A 15,384-nucleotide genomic window follows, 5' to 3' on the forward strand; every position below is an offset into this window, starting at 1 on the left:
CAGAAGGTGAAACAAAAAACAAAGCTCTAAAAACACAGTAAACATAGAAAAAACAAGAACAGACACAATGGTCACAAGATCCAGAGAACACATTCAAAAAAGTGCAAACTACAACCATCCTCGCGCCAACCTCACCCCTGAAACAAAAACAGCGACCTCATCCTGCTTCCCCGATTAATGGCACGAATGGAAGTGGGAATGAATGAAAGTTTGTTTTTCGTTGCAGGGGTCAATAGGTACAAAATGTAATTAACCTATTTGGACCTGAGGACGCATCTGTGTCGTCTTATAGCTTTTAACCACTTTAACCATTATTTTAAACTTTAGCTGTTGAGAAATAGGAGATCTACAAGCTCGTAGCGCTGCACTCTGCTATTTTTGAAAAGTCGTGAAAATGCGTGCAATTCTTGCAATATATATTCTTTCACAGCACACGTTTTAAACTCATGACCTTGCTTCTGGGGTCGGCGGCCAATTACGTATAATTCTGGGGATCCTCGACATGAAGTATAGTTTGAGAACCACTGACATAGAAAGATAGGTTTTTCAGAAAACTGTCAGAATTTAGAAGACATTTGTAGAATCTAGTCTCAGGTCTACATGGGTTAAGCCCAAGCTGTTTTTTCAGGTTGGCCATGTCAGAGAAGTGTTGTCCACAATGATCACACCCATAGGGTTTCTCTCCAGTGTGAATTCTCTGGTGGGTTTTAAGGTTGCCCAATTGAGAGAAGTGTTGTCCACACTGATCACACCCATAGGGTTTCTCTCCAGTGTGAATTCTCTGGTGGCTTTTAAGGGTAGACATTTGAGAGAAGTGTTGTCCACACTGATCACACCCATAGGGTTTCTCTCCCTTGTGAATTATCTGGTGTCTTTTCAGGTTGGCCATGTCAGAGAAGTGTTGTCCACACTGATCACACCCATAGGGTTTCTCTCCAGTGTGAATTCTCTGGTGGCTTTTAAGGGTAGACATTTGAGAGAAGTGTTGTCCACACTGATCACACCCATAGGGTTTCTCTCCCTTGTGAATTCTCTGGTGTCTTTTCAGGTTGGCCATGTCAGAGAAGTGTTGTCCACACTGATCACACTCATAGGGTTTCTCTCCAGTGTGAATTCTCTGGTGGATTTTAAGGGTAGACATGTTAGAGAAGCGTTTTCCACACTGATCACAGCAGCAGTGTTTTTTCTCTGCCAAGCTTCTTTGTTCATTCACCTCTGGTAGGTCAGGGCAGCCAGACTGATGATGAGATACTGGATTGGAAACAAATACGAAGATTGTTGATAGGTAGAAAGACAGCACTTTGTGGACTTAAAAGTAGATGTTGCAAAACAAATCCCTGTCATGTAGCCAACTAATAATTGGTCTTAAAAACACACATTACATTGAAACACAATGTAATATTCAGAATTAATAAAATGACTATTGATAATATTGAGGAAAAATAAAACAGAACGTAGGGGTTGAAAGGGGAGGTAGAGTAACATACCAAGCTCTTTGGGTTCCTCCTGTTCAGCAGAAATGTCCTTGGTGGGGTCGAGAGAGTTCATCTTCAGCTGAAGTCTGGGCGGGGTCCAGTCCGATGCGATCAGAAATGATTGATATCCTGGAGAAGTTGCAGAGAATTAGAAATGACACAGACCAACCCTTCTTATACCAGAGTCTGGATGGTGGAGCCACTAACTGCTTTGATATGATTGGCCAAAGAGAACAATAGAACTACCTCTCCACCAATCACAGTCTAACATACTGTCCTCCACCCTCCCTCCTTCCCCAGATATGCTCAATTGATCCAAAGTGATAACATTTTATATATACACACAAAGGCAAACTACAATGTTGTCTTGTCCATACTGTGCTACAACAATGACAATTATATAAATTCAATTAAAAATAAAAATAAAGCATTTAAGTAGTGTCAACTTCAGTACAGCAAAATTAGGGCAAGGACATAAAGGTATCTACTAAAGGGCATGTCATGTTACTGACTGAAATTGCCATGAACAAAGGCATAGATAAAAAACAACTCTTGCCTTTGAATATTTATTAAAAATAAAGAAAAAACACAATGAATTTATAAAGTCATGCCATTTTTTTCAAGACACAAACTGCCACCCATCCCCTGAAAATTCTCCATAAACACTTCATAAATAGTACACCAACACCAGCTTTTGACATTTAATAGAATTTTGTAATTGTATTTGTATGTTTTATTTGGACCCCAGGAAGACTACTGCCATGGCACCAGCTAATGTGGATCCTAAAATTAAATCTAGACTTTGTACATAGCCTATTCCCTACTGTATGTATTACTTTTCCCTACTGTATGTATTACTTAACAGTGCAATTACAAAATAAAAAATAAAGTTGCAATGTACGTCCAATCGTTTATTCATTCATTTATTTCGCTTTTTGTACCTAGAAAACACTGGTCTGGTTCTGTAGTGTAGAGGACTGGTGTTGTTTTGTAGAGAACAGCCATCCGTCTTCATAGATCTGTCCAGACTTTGCATTTCAATACATCCTAGGTGTCGATGGGCCGGTTCACTATTTGCATCCTGGGTGATCAAAAGTGCCATATCATAATACAGGTGTAAATGTCCTCTAAGAGGACAATCATCTCCACCTCTAATAGGGGAAAGAAAGGATGTCCAATCTACTTAAACCTTTTGTTCTGTAAGCATGTCATTACTAAAACGTATAGACTAAAGTAGCTTCTGAAACACAGACTCCATCAACAAAGTGACACATTTATTTTGCAAACAGGAATTTCACTTTATGGACTTTGAAGTCTCATAAAGTAATGGGAAATCAATCTGACTTTGAAGTAAAACATGAACCACTATATATCATTGCTGTTCTGCAGGTCCTGCAGTTATTTACATGTAGAATGAAGCTTAAAGAGAAGTCCACGTAACAATGTTTAACACATGCAATACTGTTCAGATCACAGTACATCGCAGTACAGTATCTCACTGTGCCCCCATGTTGAAGATAGTGCTTTTGATTTTTTTAAATATACAACAATAAAGTTGCAATGTACGTCCAATCGTTACATTTATTTCACTTTTTGTACCTAGAAAACAGTGGTCTGGTTCTGTAGTGTAGAATGAATTCTCTGGTGGATTTTAAGGCTAGACATTTGAGAGAAGTGTTGTCCACAATGACCACACCCATAGGGTTTCTCTCCAGTATGAATTCTCTGGTGGATTTTAAGGCTAGACATTTGAGAGAAGTGTTGTCCACAATGACCACACCCATAGGGTTTCTCTCCAGTATGAATTCTCTGGTGGATTTTAAGGCTAGACATTTGAGAGAAGTGTTGTCCACACTGATCACACCCATAGGGTTTCTCTCTTACAGTGGAACAAGAATACGATTGAGAATAAGATTTGATATTGAGACTTGTTTATTTCTACAGCATAATGTTGATGTGGCATGTTCCACAAAGACAATACAGTAACAGAATCATAATAATAATGTAATGAAGCAGAAATAAATAATGTAAATAAAAGAAAAAAGTGTCTCTAACAGACACTTTTTTTCTGCTCTGAAAACTCTTGACCCAGTTAATAAGAAATACAACAAAAAGCAGACCATTTAAACAGAATGTTAAGTTTACTTGCAATTAATCAACACATTAATCAAAAATGGATAATCATACAACAATTTACGTGGATGTCCTGATGTCGTGGATGTCCTGCCTCTAAGTTTTTGTCATACTGTTCACACTAAACAGATCATGTGCACTCGTGACATTTTCTGTGGCTTATGGTATTTAAATCCAGTGTGTACAACCTTGTGAAATTCTACATAATTTGAGCGACTGAAAGCTTTTCCACACACATCACAATGACATGGTTTCTCTCAAGTGTGAATTCTCTGGTGGATTTGAAGGTTGCCCAATTGAGAGAAGTGTTGTCCACACTGATCACATCCATAGGGTTTCTCTCCAGTGTGAATTCTCTGGTGGCTTTTAAGGGTGACCAAATGAGAGAAGTGTTGTCCACAATGATCACACCCATAGGGTTTCTCTCCAGTGTGAATTCTCTGGTGGGTTTTAAGGTTGCCCAATTGAGAGAAGTGTTGTCCACACTGATCACACCCATAGGGTTTCTCTCCAGTGTGAATTCTCTGGTGGCTTTTAAGGGTAGACATTTGAGAGAAGTGTTGTCCACACTGATCACACCCATAGGGTTTCTCTCCCTTGTGAATTATCTGGTGTCTTTTCAGGTTGGCCATGTCAGAGAAGTGTTGTCCACACTGATCACACCCATAGGGTTTCTCTCCAGTGTGAATTCTCTGGTGGCTTTTAAGGGTAGACATTTGAGAGAAGTGTTGTCCACACTGATCACACCCATAGGGTTTCTCTCCCTTGTGAATTCTCTGGTGTCTTTTCAGGTTGGCCATGTCAGAGAAGTGTTGTCCACAATGATCACACCCATAGGGTTTCTCTCCAGTGTGAATTCTCTGGTGGGTTTTAAGGTTGCCCAATTGAGAGAAGTGTTGTCCACACTGATCACACCCATAGGGTTTCTCTCCAGTGTGAATTCTCTGGTGGCTTTTAAGGGTAGACATTTGAGAGAAGTGTTGTCCACACTGATCACACCCATAGGGTTTCTCTCCCTTGTGAATTAGCTGGTGTCTTTTCAGGTTGGCCATGTCAGAGAAGTGTTGTCCACACTGATCACACCCATAGGGTTTCTCTCCCTTGTGAATTCTCTGGTGTCTTTTCAGTTTGGCCATGTCAGAGAAGTGTTGTCCACACTGATCACACCCATAAGGTTTCTCTCCAGTATGAATTATCTGGTGGATTTTAAGGTTGGCCAAATGAGAGAATTGTTGTTCACACTGATCACATCCATAGGGGTTCTCTCCAGTGTGAATTCTCTGGTGGGTTTTAAGGGTAGACATTCTAGAGAAGTGTTGTCCACACTGATGACACCCATAGGGCTTCTCGCCAGTATGAATTCTCTGGTGGATTTTAAGGGTAGACATTTGAGAGAAGTGTTGTCCACACTGATCACATCCATAGGGTTTCTCTCCAGTGTGAATTCTCTGGTGGCTTTTAAGGCTAGACATTTCAGAGAAGTGTTGTCCACACTGATCACACCCATAGGGTTTCTCTCCAGTGTGAATTCTCTGGTGGCTTTTAAGGGTAGACATTTGAGAGAAGTGTTGTCCACACTGATCACACCCATAGGGTTTCTCTCCCTTGTGAATTCTCTGGTGTCTTTTCAGGTTGGCCATGTCAGAGAAGCGTTTTCCACACTGATCACAGCAGCAGTGTTTTTTCTCTGCCAAGCTTCTTTGTTCATTCACCTCTGGTAGGTCAGGGCAGCCAGACTGATGAGATACTGGATTGGAAACAAATACAAAGATTGTTGATAGGTAGAAAGACAGCACTTTGTGGACTTAAAACAAATCCCTGTCATGTAGCCAACTAATAATTGGTCTTAAAAACACACATTACATTGAAACACAATGTAATATTCAGAATTAATAAAATTACTATTGACAATATTGAGGGAAAAGAAAACAGAACGTAGGGGTTGAAAGGGGAGGTAGAGTAACATACCAAGCTCTTTGGGTTCCTCCTGTTCAGCAGAAATGTCCTTGGTGGGGTCGAGAGAGTTCATCTTCAGCTGAAGTCTGGGCGGGGTCAAGTCCGATGCGATCAGAAATGATTGATATCCTGGAGAAGTTGCAGAGAATTAGAAATGACACAGACCAACCCTTCTTATACCAGAGTCTGGATGGTGGAGCCACTAACTGCTTTGATATGATTGGCCAAAGAGAACAATAGAACTACCTCTCCACTAATCACAGTCTAACATACTGTCCTCCACCCTCCCTCCTTCCCCAGATATGCTCAATTGATCCAAAGTGATAACATTTTATATATACATACACACAAAGGCAAACTACAATGTTGTCTTGTCCATACTGTGCTACAACAACAATGACAATTATATAAATTAAATTAAAAACAAAAACAAAGCATTTAAGTAGTGTCAACTTCAGTACAGCAAAATTAGGGCAAGGACATAAGGTATCTACTAAAGGGCATGTCATGTTACTGACTGAAATTGCCATGAACAAAGGCATAGATAAAAAACAACTCTTGCCTTTGAATATATTCTCCATAAACACTTCATAAATAGTACACCAACAACCAGCTTTTGACATTTAATACAATTTTGTAATTGTATTTGTATGTTTTATTTGGACCCCAGGAAGACTACTGCCATGGCACCAGCTAATGTGGATCCTAAAATCAAATCAAATCTAGACTTTGTACATAGCCTATTCCCTACTGTATGTATTACTTAACAGTGCAATTACAAAATAAAAAATAAAGTTGCAATGTACGTCCAATCGTTTATTCATTCATTTATTTCACTTTTTGTACCTAGAAAACAGTGGTCTGGTTCTGTAGTGTAGAGCAGGGGTTCTCAACCCGTGGGTCGCGACCCCTCGGGGGGGTCGCCGAATTATAAAAAAAAAAAAAAAAGATTTAAAAATAAATAAAAATAAATCACGATTTTTAAAAAATAGCAGACCTACAAGCTCGTAGCGCGCCACTCGGTGGCGCGCTATGAGCTTGTAGATCTGCTATTTTTAAATAGCTAAATTATAACAATGCTTAAAACACCAAAAGGGGTTCCCGCCCAAAATGGTTTAAGGTTATTGTAGCAGTCCATTTATATTGGGGGTCGGGAGGGGGCGGGGCGGGGGTCCCGAGACGTTGCCAAAGCATTTTCGGGGGTCCCCGGCCAAAAACGTTGAGAACCCCTGGTGTAGAGGACTGGTGTTGTTTTGTACAGAACAGCCATCCGTCTTCATAGATCTGGCCAGACTTTGCATTTCAATACATCCTAGGTGTCGATGGGCCGGTTCACTATTTGCATCCTGGGTGATCAAAAGTGCCATATCATAATACAGGTGTAAATGTCCTCTAAGAGTAGGACAATCATCTCCACCTCTAATAGGGGAAAGAAAGGATGTCCAATCTACTTAAACCTTTTGTTCTGTAAGCATGTCATTACTAAAACGTATGTGACCAGATGGACACTGATGGTACTTTTGGAATAAGAACCAAGTTCATAGACTAAGACTACGCCACTCTCAATGGGTGAGAGACCCGTATTCAGTATTTACTCTTGTAACCAAAATCCCTGTGCAAGGTACTTTATAGACGGACAGAGGCTTTTCTGTGTACAATCACTAGATCAACTTTTATTCACAATTTCACATAATACAGATAGCAAAACCTTCATAAGTGTTGTATTTCAATTACTTGACCGGAGGGACAATATAGCACTTCTCATAATATAACACTGCAAACTGTTAAGATAAGATATAAATCACTGCAAACTGTTACGAGAATAAGATATAAATCACTGCAACTGTTATGAGAATAAGATATAAATCACTGCAACTATCATGGCACTGCGACTTATGTTGCGCACACAAAACACTTGCTGACTTTTAGTCAAAAAGGTAAAATCACACTAGAAGTGGGGAAGGGGGGTAACAACGGTCGTTCAGTAAAAGATACAGTAAAAGGGGGTTTCTTTCAATAATGTTATAAAATACTGGAGGCACTGTAGAGCATGGAAACAATTAAAAACAAAATAAAACTGAGGAAAAGAGCAATGGCTGTCTGCTGACCACTCTGTGTCACCAGTTCAGCCTGCAATATACAACAGAGCAACTAGACACTGAGCACCCATCATAAGAACCAATTATAATATAACCATTGATGTATCTGGAAATCACAATTCACATTAATATAGATAAAGAACCATGTTTTAAACTAAAGTGGATCTTTGTCTCTCAGGGCCTGAGAGAGTGACATGACGTGTTTAGACAGGATGTATGGGCAGCTGCAGGAGGGACCCTAAAGATCTGGCTTGCTGATAGTAAACGGCCAGGCCTGCAGGACACCTACTGTTCTGTGCTTGCTTCCTGGTGACCAACACCTTATTTAGACATGTTTGACCATTTGGTACAGGGGGGTTGGGACCACCTTTGCATTTCCTTTGTGTATAAGGTCTACTGAAAATGTTTGTTACAGTTAGTTCAGTGGCTCACACGCCGTGAGGCGGGTGGGCCAGGCCCATGGCTGTGAATGATGTCTTGTACTCTCTGAAAATAAATGGAACTCCGGAGCAACTTTCATTCTGCCTTTGTCTCTGCTGTTGGCTTCATTCTCCGTCCAGAGTGTTTTTTAGTCTAAGTATTTAACGTCTGTTTATGCTATATGGGGAGAGGAAAAGCACTCTCTCTCCTTTGTAGAACAGATTCTTCAAAGTGGTGCCGAGCTCGGTCGTGTTGATGCATTTTTGCGTCAGGCGAGAGAACCAGTGGACAATTGACAATTCAGTCTAATAGATGTTTCGGTCGGCAATTTTTTGGACGGAGGGGAACGGCGACGACGACGGCGCTATGCGCACTGCAGTCGAACCAGCGAGACGATGGCGACGGCCTGCCCGGCGCGGTGGGGGGGGTTTCATTCATCACCACCACGACGGAGGCGGCCTGCACCGAGGAGCGGCGATGGGCAACGGCTTGATGCTCTCGGCGATCGTGACCGGAGGGCGATGGACAGCGGCTGGACGGCGGGGAGAGGGGTGCTACGGAGCACAGCGTGCCCCGGCCCGAGGGCGTTCGTCGGCGGTCAGCGGTCCAAGGGAGGCGATCGCCGCGATGGCCGCTTCATTGACTCTTCACGGCGCGTCTCGACTCGACAGGCGCCGGCGGCGAGGCGTCGTGGCTTCGTTCCATTCAGCGGCTCGACAGAGCTGATCTACAAGCTCGCAACGCGGCACATCGCAAGTTTCCGCCTCGCGGAGGCCTACGGGCTCCTGTGATGACACTGATTCACTTTCTCGTTTTTTAGTCATGTTGTATTATCATGACTGAAAGGGAGGAGGTGATGAAAGTGAATTCGGATCAGAATGAAAGTTTCCGGACGGGACAAAGGGCAACTCGACAACAGAGCGGCCTACGCCATGCGGTGCATAAGTGTACTGCATCACAAACCTCGTTTGGCCCGTGTGCGCTGACTGATGACGAAGGTGAGACAAAAGGAGAAGAAACGTTACAGAAGATTCTATTATATCAGATGGATATCGTTCCATTCTGATTACAAATTGTGTGTCGCGTTTGTTTTCAACATGAATTAATAGGCATTATGTTGGTGTATGTTTTTGTCGTATAATTAGATAAGTTGAGTCATGAGTAGCCTACTTATGCAACAATGAGGTGATTTCCTCGACGTGTAGAGAATATTAGTTGAATATTGCTTAAACTCTGGCCTGTTAATGTATTTTTATCTTTTCTTATTACTGTTTAGCTGGTTAACAAGGGCCCAGCGTCATTTATTATGTACTACCCTAGTAGAGCAGAGTTTTATTTAAAGCATTATAAACGTATATGTTATTGCACGTCCTAAATTTCCTGAAAGCGGCAACGTCTGTTAAATGTCAGATATATGTTTACGGGTTATCATTTATGTCAATGATCATGTTTTGAGTTATGTAAAGGTTTAAAGTGAAGTTAATTACAGTACAGAGAAGTTAGGGTGTAAGAGAGAACACAGAAGGGAGTTCTATAAGCACACCGATGATAATACTGTAATGGAATGAGAACACTGGTAACGAGTTATGTGATTTGAATGCCTGGAAGTTTGTAAGCCATTTTTAATTCTACTGTAATTGTTTGATTTCTTTGTGTCATCTTGATGTTCCAGTCAGTGCCAAAGGGAGGACGAGGGTCAATAATTGTGTTTCCATATTCGTTTTTATGAGGCATGGTTGCCTCAAAGGGAGGTCTGATGTATCTGGAAATCACAATTCACATTAATATAGATAAAGAACCATGTTTTAAACTAAAGTGGATCTTTGTCTCTCAGGGCCTGAGAGAGTGACATGACGTGTTTAGACAGGATGTATGGGCAGCTGCAGGAGGGACCCTAAAGATCTGGCTTGCTGATAGTAAACGGCCAGGCCTGCAGGACACCTACTGTTCTGTGCTTGCTTCCTGGTGACCAACACCTTATTTAGACATGTTTGACCATTTGGTACAGGGGGGTTGGGACCACCTTTGCATTTCCTTTGTGTATAAGGTCTACTGAAAATGTTTGTTACAGTTAGTTCAGTGGCTCACACGCCGTGAGGCGGGTGGGCCAGGCCCATGGCTGTGAATGATGTCTTGTACTCTCTGAAAATAAATGGAACTCCGGAGCAACTTTCATTCTGCCTTTGTCTCTGCTGTTGGCTTCATTCTCCGTCCAGAGTGTTTTTTAGTCTAAGTATTTAACGTCTGTTTATGCTATATGGGGAGAGGAAAAGCACTCTCTCTCCTTTGTAGAACAGATTCTTCAAAGTGGTGCCGAGCTCGGTCGTGTTGATGCATTTTTGCGTCAGGCGAGAGAACCAGTGGACAATTGACAATTCAGTCTAATAGATGTTTCGGTCGGCAATTTTTTGGACGGAGGGGAACGGCGACGACGACGGCGCTATGCGCACTGCAGTCGAACCAGCGAGACGATGGCGACGGCCTGCCCGGCGCGGTGGGGGGGGTTTCATTCATCACCACCACGACGGAGGCGGCCTGCACCGAGGAGCGGCGATGGGCAACGGCTTGATGCTCTCGGCGATCGTGACCGGAGGGCGATGGACAGCGGCTGGACGGCGGGGAGAGGGGTGCTACGGAGCACAGCGTGCCCCGGCCCGAGGGCGTTCGTCGGCGGTCAGCGGTCCAAGGGAGGCGATCGCCGCGATGGCCGCTTCATTGACTCTTCACGGCGCGTCTCGACTCGACAGGCGCCGGCGGCGAGGCGTCGTGGCTTCGTTCCATTCAGCGGCTCGACAGAGCTGATCTACAAGCTCGCAACGCGGCACATCGCAAGTTTCCGCCTCGCGGAGGCCTACGGGCTCCTGTGATGACACTGATTCACTTTCTCGTTTTTTAGTCATGTTGTATTATCATGACTGAAAGGGAGGAGGTGATGAAAGTGAATTCGGATCAGAATGAAAGTTTCCGGACGGGACAAAGGGCAACTCGACAACAGAGCGGCCTACGCCATGCGGTGCATAAGTGTACTGCATCACAAACCTCGTTTGGCCCGTGTGCGCTGACTGATGACGAAGGTGAGACAAAAGGAGAAGAAACGTTACAGAAGATTCTATTATATCAGATGGATATCGTTCCATTCTGATTACAAATTGTGTGTCGCGTTTGTTTTCAACATGAATTAATAGGCATTATGTTGGTGTATGTTTTTGTCGTATAATTAGATAAGTTGAGTCATGAGTAGCCTACTTATGCAACAATGAGGTGATTTCCTCGACGTGTAGAGAATATTAGTTGAATATTGCTTAAACTCTGGCCTGTTAATGTATTTTTATCTTTTCTTATTACTGTTTAGCTGGTTAACAAGGGCCCAGCGTCATTTATTATGTACTACCCTAGTAGAGCAGAGTTTTATTTAAAGCATTATAAACGTATATGTTATTGCACGTCCTAAATTTCCTGAAAGCGGCAACGTCTGTTAAATGTCAGATATATGTTTACGGGTTATCATTTATGTCAATGATCATGTTTTGAGTTATGTAAAGGTTTAAAGTGAAGTTAATTACAGTACAGAGAAGTTAGGGTGTAAGAGAGAACACAGAAGGGAGTTCTATAAGCACACCGATGATAATACTGTAATGGAATGAGAACACTGGTAACGAGTTATGTGATTTGAATGCCTGGAAGTTTGTAAGCCATTTTTAATTCTACTGTAATTGTTTGATTTCTTTGTGTCATCTTGATGTTCCAGTCAGTGCCAAAGGGAGGACGAGGGTCAATAATTGTGTTTCCATATTCGTTTTTATGAGGCATGGTTGCCTCAAAGGGAGGTCTGATGTATCTGGAAATCACAATTCACATTAATATAGATAAAGAACCATGTTTTAAACTAAAGTGGATCTTTGTCTCTCAGGGCCTGAGAGAGTGACATGACGTGTTTAGACAGGATGTATGGGCAGCTGCAGGAGGGACCCTAAAGATCTGGCTTGCTGATAGTAAACGGCCAGGCCTGCAGGACACCTACTGTTCTGTGCTTGCTTCCTGGTGACCAACACCTTATTTAGACATGTTTGACCATTTGGTACAGGGGGGTTGGGACCACCTTTGCATTTCCTTTGTGTATAAGGTCTACTGAAAATGTTTGTTACAGTTAGTTCAGTGGCTCACACGCCGTGAGGCGGGTGGGCCAGGCCCATGGCTGTGAATGATGTCTTGTACTCTCTGAAAATAAATGGAACTCCGGAGCAACTTTCATTCTGCCTTTGTCTCTGCTGTTGGCTTCATTCTCCGTCCAGAGTGTTTTTTAGTCTAAGTATTTAACGTCTGTTTATGCTATATGGGGAGAGGAAAAGCACTCTCTCTCCTTTGTAGAACAGATTCTTCACCATATACTGGCAAGCCTAACTTCCTACCTCCTAGGCCCAAGGCACTTATACCCAGTAGGCAGGATTCAGGCTAGCCAGGTCTCGATCCGGTCTGACATTGTTCTACCATGAAATACAGAAACAATATTAATTCCCCCATCACAATACATATGTGAATTAAAAAGCATGACATAGGGTGGTTGCATGCCAAAGGGCTACCTTTGGCATGCCACCATAATCCATATTTGAGTGTGAGACTCATACCTGTGTTCTGTTAATGTGTGTGGACACTGGGTCCAAGTGGAGTCTGCTCTGCACAGCCTAGCCGCACAACAGCACCAACAGTTTCTAGAAGCACAACAACAATAAGTATCTACACCTCTAAATAACACTAAATGCAACAGACCACAATATGTAAGCCTTTGTTGTAACATACCTTGGTAAATTGATTGACACGGACACGACGGGTGCTGCTGGGCACTGACGCTACATGCACACGACAGAACGAGAACAAACGTGAGCTTCATTGATCTCACGGGAGTTTTAACAGAGGCTCTGTCAAGCTACCGCTCTGCTCTGCTCTGGGCAGGCGGCTCCCAGGTCCTAATGTCCCACCTGTCACACGTATATAGACTAAAGTAGTTTAGTTTCTGAAACACATAGACTCCATCAACAAAGTGACAAATGTATTTAGCAAACAGGGATTTCACTTTATGGTCTTTGAATTACTATCTTTTATTTACTAATTTACTTCATTTACATACAGTTATAAAATGCAACCTATAATTAAATAAATACATTTCCTAACTAAACAACCCCAACCCTTCTCCGACCCTTCCTAGTACAAGAAACTTTTGACCATGATCATCTGTGCTACAAACATAAATAATAAACATGAATGACACTTTGTGGACTTTGAAGTCTCATAAAGGAATGGGAGACCACTCTGACTTTGACAAGTAAAACATGAACCACCATATATCATTGCTGTTCTGAAGGTCCTGCAGTTATTTACATGTAGAATGAAGCTTAAAGAGAAGTCCACGTAACAATGTTTAACGCATGCAGCAGAAGATATCCTTCCCCTGCTGAACAGTTTGGGTTGTATCAAGCATGCTCTACTATAAAATTCAACGATGCATCAACCATCAATCCTCCAGCATGCTGCAATGGAGGCCACTTGGAGGAGAGAGACAAGGAGAATGTGGTCCAAAGGGGAGAAGTCAGAGAAGTAAAAGTCGATCCGTCAATAATATGGAGGTGGAGAGTCCACCATGAGGAATAAAGGGGCGGTCCGTAGAGAGAAATGGGTCAGGAGAATCCGAAAATAGATGAATATAGAGGGAGAGAATGGAAGAGATAGTGTGAGGCTCAATTCACTGTAAAACGTTTCATTTTGAGAAATGAGAACTTGACACACGGCAATCCACAATACATGCAATTGTTAAGCTGTATAAAGGATGGGCATTAAATACGATAACACTGTAATGACAGCATTTTCTACACACAAAATCACACACATTATGCTGGAATTGCCTTTGGTATCACTCTGGTTTGGGGTATGAGTTACGCTTCCCTGGATGCTTGGCTGGCACAATGAGCCTGATGGCCTCCATCCAAACCAAGCACGTTCAGGTCTTTCATGCAATAGGCTGCCATGTGATGTTCAGAAAGTTCTATTTTTAACGACAAACATTTCATAACCATTCATCCTCACTACTAATTGTTTTTTGTCACATTATCCAATTACTTCAACTGGTGTAATTAATTGCAACAGTGATGTTTTATTTTATATTGCTGTAATTATTTTTAAAAAAAAGTTTCTATATCAGTGGAGCTCAAATCCTTTCATGTCAAGGACCCCCAGAATGATCTGTATTTGGCCACATGTGAAAATATTTTGTTCCAGTGACCCCCCCTCCCCCCCTTAGAAGCAAATATTTTAGTTAAAAATAGCAGATCTACAAGCTTGTATAAAATGGTAAATGGTGCATTTAACCAAGGCGCTTTACATAGATTGTGCATTACATTCACCCATTCACACACACATTCATACACTGATTGCAGCAGAAGCCATGCAAGGTACCAACCAGCACATCAGGGACAATTTGGGGTTCAGTGTCTTGCCCAAGGACATGTAGCCAGGAGGAGCCGGGATTCGAACCGCCGACCCATGGATCATTGGACGACCTGCTCTACCTCTTGAGCCACAGTCGCCCTCATCTATATATATCTGCTATAATATAACAGTATAAAATAATTGTTAATCTTGTTAAACGCTAAGGTGACACAGATGCGTTCCAGGTCTTAATGGCTTAACTGTGATTTACCTTGAGATGCCAAGTCAAAACAACTCTTGTTGAGTGCTAATGAATTTGTCCATTGTTTTACCAACGCATTAGACAGGAGGTAACAAGCTCATTACATACATATGGCAATGAAATAAGCTACCTCTGAAAGGTTTTCACAGCCCACTCCTTTTTTTCAAGGTTGTTAAGCCCAGATGTGCCTGTGTGAGGTTTTTCACTCCCTTTGGCTTAGCTTTCGAGGAAATAGGATAACGTGGAGAATCGATTTACACGCGTTGCCTGTTGGGCAGAAAGCAGGCGGTGTTAATGCTCATACCTTCTGCCAACACATGGGATATATAATACCTTGGAGGTAAATGGCTGCAAAAAATAAAGTAGGATGAATTGAGGACACAGGTCACAGAATTAGATCCACTAACCAAATGGATTACTTGGTCTGAAGGAAAACGTCAAAATGATTACAGCTTGACGGACGAATGGACGGACAGACGAACGAACGTACATATTTATAACATTTGTGTCCTACAGACACTAACGAACGGACATATGTATCTTTATTATGTTAATGGCTCTGAGCTATGCGCCACAACAGTGTTGATTTTGTCAAACTATGACGAAAGATGTTTGTTGA

The 15,384-nt window shown here is 42.2% G+C and overlaps 1 long non-coding RNA gene across 1 annotated transcript; it reads right to left on the minus strand.

Moving 5' to 3' along the window:
• Positions 1 to 3,904: 3,904 nt before the first annotated feature.
• Positions 3,905 to 12,950, minus strand: LOC306933090. The gene is made up of 4 exons (XR_013791188.1): positions 12,881 to 12,950; positions 12,709 to 12,792; positions 5,577 to 5,693; positions 3,905 to 5,355 (listed from the first exon to the last, which is right to left on the minus strand). It is a non-coding gene; the product is annotated as an uncharacterized lncRNA (long non-coding RNA).
• Positions 12,951 to 15,384: the final 2,434 nt, after the last annotated feature.

This window comes from Electrona antarctica (assembly GCF_951216825.1).
Source record: "Electrona antarctica genome assembly, chromosome: 11".
Lineage (NCBI taxonomy): Eukaryota > Metazoa > Chordata > Actinopteri > Myctophiformes > Myctophidae > Electrona > Electrona antarctica.